We start from the raw sequence: 20298 nt of genomic DNA, 5'->3' as shown, positions 1-20298 counted from the left end.
GAAGAACCAGCCCTGACCTAGGGACTGTTATAGTAGAAACTAAAAAAGAAAAACAACCAGTTTGCAAGAACTTCTCTTAGGAATAAAATCAAACAGCTGGTATACAATCAACCAAGATCAAGAACACAAGAGAATTATCGTGATTCGATCAACTTGATCTACATCCACACTGATTTCCTAAAGCCTTTATTCAACTGTACCAACCAGAGATTACACAAGAATAAAAAATAAAGAAATTACAGATTTCCCAAAACAACCTCATCACCTCTGTTTCTTTCTATACAAGATAACTGAGATAGACCTATGGTTATGGATTTGCAAAGCTCTCTTCATTTCTTGCTCTCTGTTCAATGCAACTGAATGCCCTCATTCTCTTTTCTCGAGACTGCACCTTTTATATCAGTCACAAACCTCTAACTAACTAACAATACTCCCAGCCGTTATTTTCTACCTAGGTCAGCAAGCTTTATTTTTTGCTAGTTGAGCTTAGTCAGCAGCCTTGCCACTTGTCACTTGATAGTTGGCAAAATCTACAGAATGTAACTTTCTTATAGTTCCACTCTCTGGTGTCCAAAATCCAACCCCTCTTTCCCCTTTGCCGATCACATTGACTACCTGAAAAGCTGATGAGCGTAGTTGCCTGTTAAAAAATTGGAAGTCTCCACTAAGGCCCTTAAATCTAGTACTTAATAGTGATTGGAGAAGATTTGGACCTATTTGGGAGACTCGTATAGTATCACGATCGGTTGAATTTCTGGAAGTAATAAACTTTTGGAAGCTGAAGTTTGTTGGCCCAAGTTTTTCAACTGCCATGGCTAGCCCATAAGCAGCATCATAAGCCCAGAGTCCAAAAATGTTCAGCTCAAACCTTTCATTGGTTGGATATTCTTGTTGGATTTTCCTTTTCCATCTGATTTTAAAACTTTCAAGCTCTTTCAACCTTGGAACATGAGGCTTCACCCCCAACACTCCTTGCATTGAATCAATGACAGATGGATCCAATGTACTCGAGATATCAGTTAACCCATCAGTTAGAATCCAAACATAACCTTCTTCCATCATTCCAATCTCATTTGCTCTGGTGAAAAGCCCTGGGCCTAGAGGTATAAGCATGTGTACAATGAAAACTCTGGTTGACATCGTCATCAACTTGTAAAGCTCTTCGAGGATCTGATCATCAGTGGCTAATGGATGAATGACGCTCCTGTAGGAGATACGGGTGTCAATCTCTTGCAAGGCATCAATAAGATATGGTATATAACTCCATTTCCGTCTCGTTGTCCAAGTAAATGAGCACCACTAGTGCAGCCATGACAGCCCTGTGTTAGGTGGCAGTTGGCAGTAATGTATTCACATTGTGATGAACTTATCCTCTTCTGCACTCGCACGCAGGGAATTTAATAGGTTTATGATGATATGTGGCTAACTTGGAATGAAAATGATAATTTTTAAAATAAAAAATATTTATTCTCACAAAAAATTACAATATTCAGAATTAATGGATTGTCTGCACTAAAGAATAACCAATAAAATGAATCTGTCCTTACATTCCCTCCATTGTCGAAGATCTTGTGTGTGGGCAAGCATCAACCACATAGTGTAAGCATCAGCCACAGGAAGTTGACTTGTTGTGTGAGGCAGCAAGAAATTCGTGAAGAAATTTAAGGCAATCATCTATGTCCTGTAAAAAAATGTAGGAACAACCATTGTAATATTGTAAGTAGCTTTTTGCAATAATATTTTATTTGGTAGCAAAGCAATTTTTCAGTGATGAATTATTGTTCATATCAAATAGATGACATTCAACAATCACATACATTTGTAGTAAATATATATATATATATTTTTTTAAAATAGCCACAAAATTTGTATTTATAATGCAACATCACTTTTAAGCAGGATATATCTTTCTAGATAGTAAACTGTTACTTACACCTTTTGGGCCCAAAGTTTATATTATTGTAAAAAAAAAAAACTTTTAATTATGATATTTGTTGAGGCAAGTATGTTCTTATAATATTTTGTAACTTAATTAACTTAAATTATTAATACAAAAAAAAATATTATTAGCATTCTCTAATTTATTCCCTACAATATGGGGAAAAATAAATTATGGAATAAGTGTTTATAAGTAGCATTTTTTTGCATTATAATTATCTAAGACAAATCTAAATTTGGTGATTAATTTTATATGATAAAATGATTTTCATATACCCACATCTAACAAAATAAAAGTTTTTAATAACAAAAATGTAGAAACCTTGTACATTCAACTATTTAAATATAAAAATTAAAACAATCACTTAAAAAAAATTAATTAAATTTTTGAAAGCTAAATTAAATTTTAATATTTAGAAACCTTTGGATTCATGTTTATTTTTGACAAATTTGACTCCCTTACTATACCTAATAATAATGAAGCAACTTTTCTTCCCTTGCCTCAACATATTTAATCATGGTCTTTGCTTGGCCATTCTTCCTTTGTCTCCTCATATTTATACAGGAGAATTATGCTTTTAGGTCCAATGGACCTGAAAATTGGTTCAACATCCTCTTATCACCCACATTTAAGCCCAAGACCCAAATAAAATGTAAAAATTAAGTTGAAGAATATTAGCCTTCATTAGTCCCTAAAATGGCCTTGACCTTGCACACCTCTATTTGTTTGTATTTTGTCTTTCCTTTTCTATTCCCCATTACCCATTTCATATATATATATTGCTTTTCTTCCAATCTACATTTCTATTTTATGCCAATCTCATACTTATATTCCCATTTTCATTTCATTATTATATCATTAACAACTAGTATTAATTTTATATTTATCAAAAATTTATTAAAACTACAAATATTCCATATGATTTTATATTTTCCTCTACAATGTCCCTTTCTAAATTCAAACTCTTCTTCCAATTCCAATTAAGCATCATAAGTGGGTACGTGTTTTCCTCTTCTATTCTTTCTTTTTTTTTTTCTCCCCATTTTTTAAGATATTGAATCCTCTTACTCTTATTATGAGCAAGGATAAAAATTTTGGGATTTTTCCTCCAATTATTTTTTTTATCTTTTTATATTTATCTTTTAGTTTAATTTTCACTTTTTATTTTAAATTTACATTACCTTTTTATTTATATTTTTCTTTCATTTTTAACTATTTTCTATATTTTCCACATTAACCATATTTTTAAAAAATAAAAAATTGACTATCACTTTACTGTTAATTTATATATATATATATATATATATATATATATATATATATATATATATATATATATATATATATATATATATATATATATATAAATTAAGAGATATATATATATATATATATATATATATATATATATATATATTTATATCCTTTTAGCTTTTTAATCTTTAATGTTTTTATTTTAAAATTTTTAGAAAGATAAATTTATTGAAAAAATAACTAAAATACGAAGTTTTAATATTATATTAATCATTTTTCTTATCTAAATAAACTAATGCAAAGTATTTTAACTAACTACAAGAAAATTATCAACACAACTTTTTTAATGAAACTTTAGAAATTAAATTTCAAATGAAATATGTTATATAAAATCTTACTTAAAAATTATCGAAAGTGGTATCTAATTTTTTTTTTTATTGACTTTCAAACTTATTTAATTTTTTATTTGAAAGGTTATAACACATGTTTAAAAAAAATTAGTTTTTCATTTTTTAAATAAATGAGTATAAATATATTAAAAGAATTTAGTGTAATCTTAGTAAAAAATTTGATAAATATGGTTATGATTTTAAATTAGATTTTTAAATATGGATTCATTTGTGTTAGAAAAATTAGGCTAATCCAACCTATGATAATCACCCTAGAGGGGGATGAATAGGGTGATGGTCTCTTTTTGCAAGTTTAAACTATGTGAATGTAAGAGACAATTATATGCAAGTATATAATAAACAATATAAAGATAATTGCATATAAATTAAAAGAGTAGGGAAAAGAAAATGCAAACACAAGATTTTATAGTGGTTCAGTGCAACCTAGCCTACATCCACTAATTCAAGGCTTCCAAACCAAGCCTTCAAGTAATACAATTGGATTATGGTTCCAATTCACCTTCTTGGACTTTTAGCTTCAAGCACCCTTTACACTTCTCAAGAGATATCCCACTCTTGAACAACCCCTCAAGTGATACCCCACACTTGAGAAGCTTTCTCTCAAAGATTTACAAATAAATGATCTCATAAAATCCTAGTACAAAAACTTTAAGCTCAAATGATACAAGAAAACTAGGATTGAATGGTGCACTAAAGATATGCAAGGTTTAGAACAATGGTGCACTCAAAAACACTCTTCCAAGGCTCAAATATATTCAAGAAAGGTTTGGGAAGGTTAAACTTATGAAACAATGAAGATTGAAGTCTTTTTATAGAAGAAAAAAGTCAAACTAGCCGTTGGGGGTTTGATCGGTAGAGGCTGGGGGTCGATCGGTTGACTAGCCATTAGCATTTAACACTTGGCAGGTGACCGTCGGACCTTGACCAGACCTCGATCGGACCTCAATCGGTTGAGGTTCAACCTTGATCGGTTGAACAATTGTTTTGGAAGAAAGAGAAAGTTTTTTGCACCCTCGACCGGTTGAGTTGGGGGTCGACCCGGACCTCGACCGATTGATCTAGCGATCAACCAGTTCCTCATCCGGTTCAACCGGTTGAGCCATTTTTGGCTCAAAAGACTAGTTTTTTCAACTTAAAACCTTTTAAACAAGTTGGAAAGACATTTGACACAAGGTTTTAGTTGAAAACATGAAATCATCCAACTTTTAAAATATTTAAAACAAAATAACTCTTGGATGATTTTGGTGCATAAGTAAATAATGTAATGCATGAAAATCCTAGTGCACCAACAACCTTACAAAGAGATTTTTTGAAGCTTGGGTCTTGAAAAACACTTCTCTTTGAGGTGATCTTCTTCTTCATGATTTCTCCTTGGCTTGATTTGTCTTTGTGATTGCCACTTTGGAAATCGTCTTGCCTAATTATACTTGAAATATAATCATTAGTTCTAAACCTTGTTTTGTTATCATCAAAACTGAGATTAACCAAACCTTGGTTTCACAATTTGAATAAAATTTCACCAAAAAATGGTGGAAAGAAAGAACATTGCTAAAACTACAAAAAAAAAAAAAAAAATGCAATTACAAAATTTTCATGATGAAATTTAAAAATAAGAGTCAAAACGATTTTAGGGTGAGGAAATTTGAGTGGAGAGATTGTATAGTCCTTGGGTGACAAAAAAAAAAAGTAGGAGAGTTTTTCATAATAACTTAAAATCCTTAACAAAAAGTAGTCTTATACACCCATTGTACAGTTAGTAAATTTGTTTTGTATAGTTAGTGTGACACCCTTGTACAATAACTCAAATTCCATGCACTACCTTGTGAATATTTGCCCATAGGTCGGTTAACCATGTTTGCATTGGTTTGATTTAAAAGAAAGGGAAAGATTGTTATACAACTTTGTTCCACAATCATCATTAGTGAGGTAGGTATTCAAATGACCATACACGAGTTAGATAAAGTGCATGAGATAAATGTATGATTAACCAATGTGTATAAGGAATGTTCTCCATCCTTGGCTAAGGGAATTAAACAAGTTTTTTAGAATCACTTGAAATCCTTCACAAATAATAGCCTTATACACCCCTTGTATGGTTAGTATATTTTCCTTGTACAGTGAGTATAAATACCTTGTATAGTAGAGCAAATTTCATACGACCCCTACTTATTGTAAGTAGATTAACCATGTTTCCATTAGTTTGGTTTATAAAACAGTGGGAGACAAAAGAAAAAAAAAAGGTAAATATTCAAATTGTCATATGCAAATTAAATAAAGTGCATGAGATGAGTGTGTGATAGAGGAATCTATGCCATAAGAGTGTACAATCCTTAGATGATGAAAAAAAATAAAAAAAAATAAAAATAGTTGTTTAAAATCAATTTAAATCCTCCACAAAGGCAGTCTTCTAGATCCCTTATATAGGAAAATAAATTTTTTTCCTAAACATCATTATTGTCATATGCAAGTTAAATAAAGTACATAAGATAAGTGTGTGATAAAGGAATGTGTGGAATGAGAGTGTGCAATCCTTAAATGACAAGAAAAAAAAAGTTGTGCAAAATCGATCGAAAATTTTCACAAATGATAGCTTTGTACACCCTTTATACAATTAGTACATTTGCTTTGTATAAATAGTATAACACTTTTGTGCAATTATGCAAATTTCATCCACATGCATATATTATGTGCCCACATATGATGTGTGAACCAAGTTTTCAATGGTTTGGTTTAGAAAAGGTTGTAATAGGTTAAAAAAAATAAAAAATAAAAAAATCCCAAACATCATTATTGGGGTAAGTATTTGAATTGTCATATGCGAGTTAAATAAAGTACATGAGATGAGTGCATGATGAAAGGAATATGTGGTAGGAGAGTGTGCAGTCCCTAGATGATAAGAAAAAAAAAATAGTTATTGAAAATCTATTGAAATTCTCCACAAATGGTAGCCTTGTACACCTTTTGAACAATTAACATATTTGTCTTGCACAATTAGTATAACACACTTGTAAAATGGTATAAATTTCATACATATGAAGAAATCATGTCAATATGGCTGTGTAAACCATGTTTCCAATGGTTTGACATTTTAAATAATTAAAAAAATTAAAATGTTATTTTATTTTATTTTCAATGCAAAATGTAATTAAAAAAAGGACAAAGAAATTATTTAACCCATATTTAATTATTTATTTCATTTCATTTTTGGAAAAAAGAAAAGAAAAAAAGAAAAAATATTTGTTTAACCATAGAAAATATAAATATAAGATATGTTAGAAAATATAAATAACCCCAAATTTATTTATTTATTTCATTTTATTAATAAAAATTTATTTAACCATTTAAAATATAAATATAAGATATATTAGAAAATAGAAATAACCTCAAATTTATTTATTTAAATTAGAAAGTAATTTATTTTAATAGATCAAAATGTGCACTATTAATCTATTGCTTTATTAATTATGGATATATTAAAATTTCTTGTTACACAAAAAAAGAAATAATGGAGAAAATAAAATTAAAAAGAGTAATAAATATATATAATTTAGTTATTCAATTATTTTTCATGTAAAAGATAGTAACACAAAAAAGACACACAATTAGCCAATTCCTTTGTTTAATTGTAAACATACTATATATATATATATATTATTAAAATAACTAATGGAAAAAATGAAAAAGGATAATCAATACCTGGAATTTTTTTTTTCCATATAAAAAAAATAGTACTAAACAAGGTATTAAATTTTTATTTTTAAATTAGTTTTCATTTTTTAATTAGATGTATTTTCAAAAAGAGAAAATATAGAAAATAAAATTATTTTTAAAAAAAAATAAATAAATAAAAACCAGAAAAATGTTTTCAACCCAAACTCAAACATAGTCTAAAATGAGCAATTATATCATTCAACCCTTTTATATAAGAAAAATTCAATCTCTACTATATTATATACTGCCAGAATCCATTCCTAAAATTAGGTCATCCGAAAAAAAATTTAATTCGATATTTAAAGTAAAAACTCTTCATCCATTATTTTTCTCTCTTTTTCTTTTTCTTATTTTGATAAATTTTCAAATAATTCAAATCATTAAAAAAAATTTCTTAGTAGACAAATTTGCAACATTTCATATAATTTATCTCCAGAAGTCTTGTTAAAAAGGTTATTAAAACAAGAAAGGAAGAAGATTAAAAGAAAATTTAAAAATTTTATTTTAGAAATAGTAAAAAAATAAAAATAAACCTTAAAATGCTTTTTAGCATAAAAGAAAAGAAAACAATGAATATGATTATTTTAAATAGTATTTTAATTATTAAATTATTTACTTCTAAAATGTAAACCATAGTTTTATTCATTTAAATTAACATATTTTTTTAGAAAGTATTTTTCAAAATAGTTTTTCAATCATTAATGTAAATTATATATATATATAATTTAAAGATGGAAAAAAAATGTTGATTTTTAATTATTAATAAAAGAGTTTGAAAAAACAATGAAAAATCCAAACAATAGTTAAAATAAGGAAGAATTGTGCTAGGCACGTGAAGAGTGGTGCAATAAAGATATAAGAGTTTCATAAATGATGGGTCCCACAAACACCGACATGAGCATATGGTAGGTCAAATGAGTATTTTTGTTCATCATTATTTCATATCCTTGCCATCAATTATGGGTGATATGAGGATGTTGGGGCAATTTTCGGACCCATCTCATCTAAAAGCACAATTCTTCCTATTTATCCTACCATAAATTGAATGTACATCAATGTGTTAATTGAAATGCCTATGGCTATAATACAACTCCATTATCTTTTTTTCAAGATTTCTGGTTGTGGGTAATGATGCCACCAACATAAAGTACACAAGAAAATGAATTGATCAATCAACTATTCAATTATAGGCGGTCTTGTGTGATATCAAACCCAATTTAGGGGTAAAAACATAATTTAAAAATTAATTAATTTAATTTAATTTAATAAAGGTAGAAAGGTCATTCTATATTTAAAAGCCTTAGGTATAAATTAGATTTTTCTTATTTTCTTTATTATAAAAAAAAAAAAAACCCTTTTACATGGAGATCAGAGAGTGTAGGGCAATGTAGGCTTGAAGATTTGAGGGTTTAGGATTTGGAGATCAATTTTCCAAGTAAGATTCTAACCCTTATATTAGTATTTTATATTTTTTTAATTAGTTTTGAATATTTTAGATATTCTTTAGAAGATCTTAATCTAAATTAGGGTTTGTTAAATTAATTTTTAGATAAAAAAGATTGAAAATTTATTAAAATAGTTTGATTGTTAATGGAGATTGAAAATTTTTATTATTTAAATGAATAGATCTAGATAAATAAATAAAACTCAAGAGTATTAGAGGTTGAGACCTTTGAGAGTTGAAAATAAAGAGAGAAAAAAAAAAGGTTTTGTGGTGGTATGTGCCTCCATAGTGGGAAAAAAAATCACAAGTTTGTTTGCCATAGATTTGACAAAAAAAAAAAAAAAAGAATTTTTTTTTTAATGTTAACTTTGTGGAGGAAAAAAAGAATGACATTGCTTGTGGTCTTAGAAAGGGTAAGTTAGAAAGGTATTGTGTACAAAGGAAAAAAATTAATAATAATAATAAAAAAAAAATTCTATGTTTTGTATATTGTGGGTGGAGAAAGTATATAATAATAATAATAATAATAATAATAGTAATAATAATATAATAGAATTTTGGAAATAAATTTTGGAAAGAATACAACTTTTATAAAAATTAGGAAACTCACTTATTAAATTGTTATTGATTAGGAAGTTAAAATAATATAGGTGATATAACATAAGAAATTATTAGGGTTTTCAAACCTATAAATTTAGATAAATAATAAATAGTAATAGTCATTTTTTTTTGTTAAGTGTGAAATAGGTTCTTTGGGGTGAAATTCTTTAATATTAATTTCTTTAAGGTCTTTGAGTGCTTCTTTGAAGTATGGGAAATTAATGTAGATTTTGTAAAAGAAAATAATTTTCTCTTTATATGTTATTTTGAAATGTGTAAAATATTATTTTTGTTTTTATGCATGGATCAAATATATTTTGAATGAAAAAAAAAAGAATATTTTTCTTTTATTTATAATAGAAAAATATGGAGATATATTTTTGTAAGTTTGAATAAATAAAATAAAATATTTGACTCTTATATGTTTGGCCCTAGTCAAATGGATGTAATAGTTGACCTTTCGGCTTTGGTCAAAGGGAATATAATAGTTGACTTTTTTACCTTGATCAATGGGATATAATAATTAACTTTTACATTTTGTGGTGGGGAATATAATTTATTTGGATCCCAATCTCTAGTGGTCGGGTTAGAGGTTATTGGTATTAGTAGTGTTTGTTAGGACATTGAGTCTCATTTTTTGTGTTGCCATTTTTGTTATTTTTAATGTTTGGTCATAGAAGTCCTTTTAGATAATGATTTGTTCTTCATTGAAGATCAAGGGTTGTTATTCATCTAATAAGGAAATCACAAGTATGTCTAAAAAGGTTTACCTTGTGGCATATTAGGCTTCTACAAGGTATAAGGAGATTTGGTACCTTTTTTTCCAAAGTAAAATAATGTTTATTGATTTTTAAAAGAGAAAATGACCACTCAAGCGGTCATACATGTTCTGCTAAGAATTTTTCATGCAAATCAAATTTAGAATTCTTCTAAAAACAAATCTCTTAGGCTTAATTGCCTATAAATACCTCTCTTTAACCCCTTGAGGGTTAAGGGATTTGGAAAAGAAATTGGAGATAAATTATTGAGAGACCTTATTTTCTTTAAAGAGGGTTTGAGAGAAAGCCTAAAGTGTCATACCATTCCCCTTCTCTCATTTCAAATGTTGATTCTTTGATTGTTAAGTTGAAGACTATCATCCCTTCGAAGTGGTTGAAAGATATACTAAGGAGCAACACCAGGTTGTTACATTGCAGACGTGAATCAAGTTGTAGGTATTGGAGAGTAAGTCTTTATGGAAAAACAACCAGGTAAATATGTATAATTTGATTTCAAATAGCGGATTTAGATTAGCGGTCTTAGACATCGTGGTTTTTTTTTATCTCCACGGTTAGTGTGGGGGTTTTACAAGTAAAAATCTTATGTTTCATTGCATATCTCTATCTTCTTGCTTACATTTAGATTGGAGATATTGATAATCTGTTGATTGATTGGTTAGTTTGTTATTTAGGTTGTTAGGGTGGTTATCTTGGTGGTTATGGTAGTTATCCCTATAACTAAGTATTATTATCCTTAACATCTGTTAAGATACCTTTTGGATATTAAAAATTATATTATTTTATCCTTAACTAATCACAAGGCATCAATTAAATATATATAAAAAAAATCAATTTTTTATAAGTAAAGACTTGGGATTAACTCTTTTTGGATATCCATGACATCCCTGAAATTTCTTAAGGTAAGAAAATTTAGGCATAACTTATAAATCTTTTAAAAAAATTTTAAATCACTCATTCATCCCACCCAACCCTTTTGAGTGTTCTCTATTGGACTTTTAGTTTTTTGAGTGTTTAATTTCATCCACCTTAGAAGGAACAAATTTAAGGTTAGCCACCCATTTATAAAGTCCAATCTAGCTAGATACCATTTGATATATGATAACTAGAGTACAAATATTTTGAATGTATTTAATTTAGATTTGATATGAAATTGTTTTAACATAAATATGAAAATGTTTGGTTGAGAAGTTTTGAATGTATTAGCATGTTTAAACTCAAAAGTTTTTATGAAAAAAAAATTATATATTATATATCCTATTTGCAATCGTAATTGAAAATATTTGATCCATGAAATTGTATTAATATTCCTTATTGAGCTCAAGTATTTTGAATGTATTTAATTTGGTTTTGATATGAAATTGTTTTGACATAAATACGAAAATGTTTGGTTGAGAAGTTTTGAATGTATTAGCATGTTTAAACTCAAAAGTTTTTATGAAAAAGATTATATATTATATATCCTATTTGCAATCATAATTGAAAATATTTAATCCATGAAATTGTATTAATATTCCTTATTGGGTTTTGTGCTCATTCCATTTCGCTGATAATTTTTCAAACACTCTCAGTTTGGGTGATGAGTGATAGTTAGGATGAGATTTTGACATTATTAAGACTTTTGGTTTGAATCTTATTTTTTGAACATTGTTTTAAAGTTAGAATTTAATGCCTTTTTGAATTGTTTAATTTTGAAGTTGATTAGATAAAAGTACTTTGGTTGATGTGTTAGCTTTAAAGTTGAGATTTGAAGATTATAGAATTTTGTTCAATTACTTTGAATAGGAATTTGGTAAAAGGTAACTTCCAATTACAAGTTGAATGTTTTATTGAATTCAAAAAAGATAGAAATAGAGAAGAATTTTTTAGAGAGAAAATAGAGAGTAGTGTGCAAAGAAGAATAGAATGAAAAAAAAATAATGCCTAAAATAAACCTCTTATTTCTTTTACATATATTTATATATGAGAGTGTAAAACCCAATTCTTTTTGTTGTAACTACATCTAGTGTGGAGGCTGGAGCTAGTGAGCTGGTACGTACATTACATGTGAGGCTAAAAGAAACTTCTAGAATTATTCTCAACACTCCCCCACAAGTGCAACTATCGGTCACACACAATAAGCTTGGACTTTAGTATTTCAAATTGAGTTTGTGAAACTGGTTTTATGAGCACATTAGCAATCTAATCAACAGTGGGTACCAATCTTACTTCAAGTTCTTTCCAAGCCACCTTCTCCTCTATGAAGTGTACATCAATCTCTATGTGTTTTGTCTGAGAATGATACATGAGATTCTCAACCAAAGTTGTTGCTCCAAGATTGTTGCACCAGACAACTACACTTTGTGGTAGTGATATTCCCAACTCATGTAATAAGGATTGCCACCAAGTGACTTCTACTGTTACTTGAGCTAAAGCTTTATATTCAGAATGAGTACTTGAATGAGCTACAACTCTTTGTTTTTTGGAAGTCCATGAAATCAAATTTGCACAAAAAAAATATCAAGTAGCCACTAATGGAACATCAATCATCAACATCACTCCCCCAATCAACATCTAATAGGCAATGAGATCAAGAGAAGGAGTTGGGCAAAAGAAAAAAAACAAAAGTGGAAATGCCTTTCAAATAATGCAATACATGCTTGCAAGCTTGCTAGTGAAACAGAGTAGGTTGCTAGAGATATTGATTGAGTTTATTGACAATATAAGCAAGTTCAAGCTTGGTGATGGTGACATATTGGAAAGCACTGATGGTACTACGATAAAGAGTAGGATTATCAAAAGAAGTACTATTTAGTACAACTCAATTTTTGTTTGGGGCCAGCTGGAGTGGAAGCAAGCTTGGCACCGAACATTTTGGTGCATTGCAATAAATCATGGATGTATTGAGACTGACATAAGTGAAGGCTAGAAGATGTCTAAAGAGCTTGGATATTAAGAAATTAATGGAGGGAGCCAAGTCATTTTAAAGAGAATTGTTGATGTAGATGATCAATGAGGGTGTTGATGACAGAGGGATGATTGCTAGTGACAAGGATGTCATTAACATAAACAAGAAGGAGAATCAATAAGGAGCCCTTGTGAAGAATGTGTCAGCTTGAGAGTTCCGAAAACTAAATTGAAGAAGACAATTTCGCAATTGTTCATACCAAGCATGAGGGGGGCTGTTTAAGGCCATATAAGACTTTTCGAAGTTGACAAACATGGGTGGGCTTAGTGACATCAACAAACCCTTTTGGTTGCTGTGTAAAAACTAATTCATGGAGTCACCCATGAAGGAAAGAATTGTTGACATCCCCTTGTTGAATGCTTGATGATAGGGATGAATATGGTAAAAAAGTCAACCCCAAGTGTTTCATGAAACCCCATTGCCACAAGTCTTGCCTTGTCACGTTGGACAAAATCATTTGGATTAAGCTTCAACTTAAAAACCCAATGACTTTCATCTAAGGAGAGTAAGAAAGAAGAGACCAAGTTTGGTTCCGAGTTAAGGCATCAAATTCTGACTGCATAGCTTGCTTCCCCAGAGAATGAGATAAGGCCTCGATAACAAAAGAACATTTAGGTGAAAAGGAAGAAGCAAGAAAGGTAGTGAGGTAGGAAAGTTTGGGTTTAAATATGCTTGACATGGAATGAATTTGTATAGGATGGGAATTAGATGAAAGAGACGGAGACACAAGGGAGGGAGAAGTTGTAAAAGATGGTAGGGTGGGAAAGGGGAGAGCTAGGCTAAGAGATACATGGGAAGTAGGAAGACAAGGTGAAAAAGCAGTGGAAACTGGGGAAACCTGACCTACACCATGATTAATCAAGGAGAAGCTTGGATAAGGAGACCCAAGAGCAGTACAGGAGGTGGGTGGAGAGAGTACAGGTAAAGGGAAGAAGGGAAAAACAGTAGACACATTGATATGACGAATGACGATGCTAAAACTGAGAATCAGAGGAAAAAGGGAACTCGGTTTCATTAAAAACAACATGGGGGGTAATATAAACACGACCAGAAGAATCAATTAAGGCATTTGTACCCCTTGTAAACATCACTATACCCAATAAATATACACTTCTTAGTGTGAAAAGCAAACTTGTGGGTGTTATAAGCACAGAGGTTGGGAAAACAAGTGCAACCAAAATTTTCGAGGAAAGCATAATCAAGAAGGTGCTAAAGAGTTTTTTATATGGAGAAAACATATGGAGGACAAGTGTAGGGTAGCCTGTTGATGAGAAAGGTGGCAGTATGAAAAGTTTCCCACCAGAAATGGAGAAGTAACTGTGTCTGTGCTAATAAAGTGAGACCACACTCAACTACATGTCAATGTTTACGCTTAACACGACCATGTTGTTAGTGCACATGTGGGCAAGGATGACAAAAATGAATTCCATGTTTAAGAAAAATAGAAAGAAAAGGTCAGTACCTTTCACCCTAGTCAAATTGTAAGGCTTTAATAGATAAGCTGAATTGATTTTCAACACACTTTGAAGAGAAGAAAGACATTTAGAGCATCAGTTTTAGCTTTCAATGGATAAATCCAGGTAAGTTGAGTATAGCCATCAATAAAATGAATATAATAGAGAAAACCAACACTAGACTTGATAGGAGAAGGCCCCCACAAATCAATGTGAATCAATTATAGAGGTATCGTGGTTGTAGTTGGAGCTGGGAAAAAAGGAAGAGCATGATTTTTGCCAAACTAACAAGAATTACAAAAACTTGGAGATAAGCTTTCATTATGCAAAGAAGAGACATTACAAGACTTCAAAACAGACTCAAGTACATGGAGAGATGGGTGACCCAACCTCTAGTGCCAGACATCAAATTTATTATTTTTAATAGACACTAGAACTGGACTTAAAGTGTGACTATCAGTAGGAAAACATGGGCAGAAAATGAAGTATCCCTTGGAGTGACTATGGAAGAACTAGAAACATAATGGACTAGAGGATTCTAAGGTGGTATCAGATGATAAAGTTCATCTTTAATTGATTCGTGGAGTAGAACATTCCCTGAGCTCTTGTCTTTCACAAAGCAATAATTCTAGTGAAACTCAACATAAACACTATTATCTACAGTGAACATAGAAATGCTTAAGATATTTTTAGTAATTTTTGGACAATGAAAAATATTTATGTGATGCAAAGTTTTGAAAAAAGAAGGTAAAGAAGAATAACCAACATTTTGAATGCATAAAGCTTGTCCATTGCCCACAATAACCTTATCGTGACCATGATAATTAGATTTGAAGCTCAAGTTGTTTGGATTATTGGTCACATGGGTTGATGCACCATTGTCAAAGTACCAAGAAGGATCTACAACTGTATTAGGAAGGGTAACCATAGCAGCTAAGAAATTACTTTATGGAGATTGAAAAGCCTTATCAAATCTATAGCATAGCTTTGATATCATGATTGAATTAATAAAAAATAAAAAATAAAAACAGAGGAGTTATTGAGAGAGAAAACAAAGAGTAGTATGCAAAGAAGAACAACATCAAAAAAATAATGCCTAGAATAAACCTCTTATTTCTTTTACATATATTTATATATGAGAGCGCACAACCCAATTCTTTTTGTGCAACTGCACTTGGCATGGAGCTAGTGCTTTACATATGAGGCTAAGATAAGCTTCTAGAATTATTCTCAACAATATTCAATTTACACTTTGAGCTTTTGGGCTTGATGTGTGAATTGACCATCACGTCCTTGGAGAGGGTCTTGGGGCATGACATCTTGTTAATTTGCTCGTGATTTATATTAGAAAGTTCATCTTCAAATAATATATGTGGAGACATTAGTCGATTTGGACTGATTGGATCACCATGTCCAGAAGAAGGCATTCCTTGTTCACTGAAGAAAGCAAAATTGCTGTGTGTTGGGATCAAAAGGCTTGATGGACTTGGTGGGCAGTTGGTGTAGCTGGCGAGGCTGTAACTGCATCCATGGCCTTGATGCCGCTTGTCTGGAAGTTGATCACTTTTTCTAAAGGTATGGGACATGAGATCTTTGTCATCAAAGCGTGTCACCATGGCTTTAATTTTTCTCCATATGGAAGAAGGGGGATTCAAGTTTATTAAGGCTTCTCTATTTTGATAAAGGAATATGGTGATGCATGTGATGAGAGCTACAGAAGAAGCGACTCCAGCAATGAGGAATAGGCCCCAAAAGCTATTAAGGCCGATGCTGTTTGAAGAAACTGAGCTGGTGAGCTCTGTACAATTGGGTCTTTTCCCAAACCAAGCCTTCTCAAATTGTAACATTTTAGCTCCCTCTGTCACGCTTAAAACTTTCCTTGAAACATCCGCTACAAGGGGTGAACCCTTTGGAAAGACCTGAAATTATCAAAAATCAGAAACCACTGCATGAAAATCTGTACACTTGTTAAGAGAGAGTTCTTACAAATCCAAACCCATCAAACTTGTATATTGGTCCGACTGCAGTGTATTTGGAGCAATATTTTGCAAGGAAAATCTTCATGTAAGGGATTTCATCAAATGCAGCAGCAATTCCACCTTTTGAAAATAATTCATCCAGTCCTTCTGGTGACTCATAGTTTACAAGCTTGGACTCATCAAATTTCATCGACGTGATCAAGAATTCATAAATGAAAGAGCCATATTGGCAACCTACACGCTCCCCCTTCTTTATGAGCTCATTTATATCGGTAATAGTTGGGTTGAGTTGTTGAACTGTTAACATTGAAGTCAAGCTGGCTGTGTAACTTTGAGTGAGAATCAGCACCACAAAAAACCACATGATCATCACAATCCGAGCCAAGTTGCTGACAATTCTCTCCTCTGTTAGCATAATTTAAGAATGAAAAAGAAAATCCAATCTAGAAAATCAATATAAAGTCAAATATATATAATTTCTGAAACAAAAAAATTATCTTGAAATTTACTTGCATATTGTATGTAATGCCCAATAGAAGTCGTAATCATGGGAAACAAGCAAGCAGGCCATACTAGAAGTTAGTTTCGATTGTGTTTGAGATGTGCTCACTATGCTTTGTATTTGAATATTACATAAGTAGATAAATTGCTAGATAAAATTCAAGGAGGTGGAAGAGAAATTACTCTGAGCAAACACCAATGTTGAGAATGAAAACCAGAAGATAGTGCCAACTTGATGTGAACAGGGCCCTCTGAAATCTTTATTTACTCGATGTTCAAGAACCCAAATGACAAAGCCAATGAATACGAAGAAACAAGAGCTTGTCACCCAAAGGTCCCAAGTAAGTGGCTTCAAGAAAACCCATGCATTTTTTTTTCTTTTATCTATAGTGGGCACAACCATTGACACCCCAGATTCTGTGTAAGGTAGTGTAAAGTCTACATACAAGGACCTGTTCGCTAGAATAGTAGTATCTCCCACCACAGCATCATACTTCTGTTCACAATAAACAATGGAGCCATTCTGTTATGCATTACAGGAAAATTTGCTGCAGGATTGGTTTTTTCCTATGTACATAATAGCTTTTTAGTTTGACAAAATTCATCATAATTGAAGCCAACCAAGAATTGCTTCTATGTGCTAGGAAAGGTAAAGAGTTCAACTGACCTGGAGATATACTTGATATATCAAATCGTTGTAATCACAGGCTGCATTGCTATCAGGGGCCTTGAAGGGAATGTACTCATACGGAACAGCATATGGTAATGCTGCCATCACTGCATCGAAGACTCCTATGGAAAATCCAGTGACCTCTGTTGCGTTACTACTAGGATCTAGCATCACCTTTACAAATTCACTATAACCTTTTTCCGACTGGTACTCCTATTCTCAACTTCTTCCCATTGGTTGGAAGGACCCAACCTTTAGGGACGGAGGGGGATTCTCCTGGCCATACGATTGTTCCTAGATTAGGCTTGGAAGTAGAATCCAACTTTCTTACAGTTCCATTCTCTGGTGTCCAAAATCCAACCCCTCTTTCCCCTTTGCCGATCACATTGACTACCTGAAAAGCTGATGAGCATAGTTGCCTGTTAAAAATTTGAAAGTGTCCACTGAGGCCCTTAAATCTAGTACTTAATAGTGATTGGAGAAGATTTGGACCAATTTGGGAGACTCCTACAGTATCAGGATCGGTTGAAGTTCTGGAAGTATTAGACTTTTGGAAGCTGAAGTTTGTTGGCCCAAGTTTTTCAACTGCCATGGCTAGCCCAGAAGCAGCATCATAAGCCCAGAGTCCAAAAATGTTCAGCTCAAAGCTTTCATTGGTTGGATATTCTTGTTGGATTTTCCTTTTCCATCTGATTTTAAAACTTTCAAGCTCTTTCGATCTTGGAACATGAGGCTTCACCCCCAACACTCCTTGCATTGAATCAATGACAGATGGATCCAAAGTACTCAAAATATTAGTTAACCCATCAGTTAGAATCCAAACATAACCTTCTTCCATCATTCCAATCTCATTCGCTCTGGTGAAAAGCCGAGGGCCTAGAGGTGTAAGCATGTGTACAATGAAAACTCTGGTTGGCATTGTCATCAACTTGTAAAGCTCTTCGAGGATTTGATCATCAGTGGCTAATGGATGAATGACGCTCCTGTAGGCGATACGGGTGTCAATCTCTTGCAAGGCATCAGTAAGATATGGTATAACTCCATTTCCGTACTCGTTGTCCAAGTAAATGAGCACCACTTCTCTCCACCCAAAGGCTTGGACAATTGCCCTTATAGCTGGTACTTGAGCTGAGTCATTCAGTGTGGCTCGGACAAAATATCGACTCCGGAGCGAAGAAAGAGAAGGACTAGTTGCAGAAAATGACATGATGGGCACATGAGCCTTGTCTCCGAGACCAATCACAAAGTCGGCCTGCATGGAGGATGCTGGTCCTATGATGGCTTGAACTTCCTCATTTTGTAATAAATCTAGAGCTGAATTTCACAATAATTAAAATTTAATGATTCTAAAGTATCATTCAATTTCTACTATATTATCAGCAATCAAACAAGGTACGTACAAAAAAGGAAAATACATCGCCTTGGTCCCATGAATTCTAGAATTGGTGAAAAAATTATCAATGTTAGAGATTTTGTTGGAGATAACCTTAATTTTTTTATATACGCGTCACATTTGGTAACTTCCCATGCTTCTCTAAAATGGCCACAAAATTACAGTTGACTTTTAAACCAAGGAGGAAATTAAATTTATGGAGACATTTTGCGTATTTGAACCATTGTGTGGTTAACAAAGGAATATCTTCCTAGTCATGAAAAGAAATGTTGCTTAGTTGAAAACGCGTGGTTAATGATGTCTTCACAATTATATTTATCAAACAATAACTCCCATCAGCTAAAGTTAAAGAGAAAAAACAAATCAAAATATATCAAAAACAACACTATTTACAATAATTCCATAATAACATTATAATTAAATAGCAAAATTTTTATGGACATGTTTAGTAATTACTAGTCATAAAGTGGTAAGAAATTATAAGATCTCCGGTTATTATTTTTTTTAAAAAAAAAAATTGAATATAAATACACTAAGCAATCAAGTTCAATATAGTGATGTAGGATGCTTAAAATAACTTCATGGATAATGGATTCTCTATGTATTTTCAAGTCATATTTCAAGATAATGTAATTTTTACTTCCATATATGTCTCTACATTTGTTTTCTAAATGTATTCTAAGTTTTATGAAACGAGAGTACCTGCTGCAGCTGCACCCACAACATCTCTATTGGAATCTCTGATTTCCAGAACCAGCCTAGTCTTGTAGTGCCCATGAGAGGCATAGAAGTCTGAGAGGGCCATGGAGATGCAGCTCAAGCCCATCTTCCCCAGCCATGTATCCATGTCAAGAACCACTCCCACTTTAACTGGTATTGTTGTGTTCTGTGACATGGCCATCTCTATGAAGAAAATCCATAAAGACAGACAGCAGAAGAGATATAAAGGGAGTTGGGTAAGGTTGTTTCTCATTCTGAAGTTTTATGGGAGGCTTTGGGATTCATAATGTTTGGGAGGATAAAGATATTATTTATAGTATTTAGAATTTGAAAAGTAGGAGTCAGCAGCATCCAAGAAAGACCACTCTACCGCGTGAGCAAAAAGGACCCACCGAGACTGGTGAATAGAAAGGAATACTTCTTGAGTACACCGTGGATGCGTGGAACTTCTATGCTCCTTGAGATGGAAGAAAGTCACTCGTATTTGCCGACTCCAATTT

At 31.8% G+C, this 20298-nt stretch overlaps 2 pseudogenes; both read right to left on the bottom strand.

Moving 5' to 3' along the window:
- Positions 1-1312, bottom strand: LOC132252563 (glutamate receptor 2.2-like; annotated as a pseudogene).
- A 14325-nt stretch (positions 1313-15637) lies between these two features.
- LOC100257185 (glutamate receptor 2.8-like) lies at positions 15638-20077 on the bottom strand (annotated as a pseudogene).
- Between the last annotated feature and the right edge of the window lie 221 nt (positions 20078-20298).

The sequence above is a fragment of the Vitis vinifera genome, chromosome 4 (assembly GCF_030704535.1).
Source record: "Vitis vinifera cultivar Pinot Noir 40024 chromosome 4, ASM3070453v1".
Classification (NCBI taxonomy): Eukaryota; Viridiplantae; Streptophyta; class Magnoliopsida; order Vitales; family Vitaceae; genus Vitis; species Vitis vinifera.
The sequence above is the reverse complement of the archived record's forward strand: the minus strand, read 5'-3'. Positions and strand labels throughout refer to the sequence as shown.